The sequence below is a fragment of the Pundamilia nyererei genome, unplaced genomic scaffold, assembly GCF_000239375.1.
Source record: "Pundamilia nyererei isolate P.nyererei 1_Seehausen unplaced genomic scaffold, PunNye1.0 scaffold00710, whole genome shotgun sequence".
Classification (NCBI taxonomy): Eukaryota; Metazoa; Chordata; class Actinopteri; order Cichliformes; family Cichlidae; genus Pundamilia; species Pundamilia nyererei.
Genome location: NW_005188111.1, coordinates 37,790 through 38,258, shown reverse-complemented (window position 1 = coordinate 38,258; position 469 = coordinate 37,790).

Here is a 469-nt window from a genome sequence, read left to right as displayed (position 1 = left end):
CTGTTCAGTTGTAGATGGTTTAAGGCGCCGTTTGTTACTGTATGACACAGTAATACAGTATATGAAGCTATCAGTTCATGCTCTTTAGCTCACTCAGATTATGCAACAGGATAATGATGCAGAAAGCCCACCTCTGAAAATGAACATTTTGCAATGGTGTCGATTAGCACAGACTTTAGTCTGAGACTGATATACTTGGGCGCGACCTTAAACTGCTGGATTAAAACATTAAAACATATTATTGAAATATAAATAAATATAAAAAACATGTTTAAAATGTTCATGCTTGTACTTTCATCATGTTATTCAGACATGTTAACCTGTTGTAACTGTGAAGCTCATCAACTTCACACTTGGCAGAATATCACCCTAACAGTACTCTGAAAGACAAGGGAACAGAGGAAGATGAGACAGAAGCAGGAATTGACACTCAGGGAGCCAAACAAATGAGAATACACGAAAATAGGTA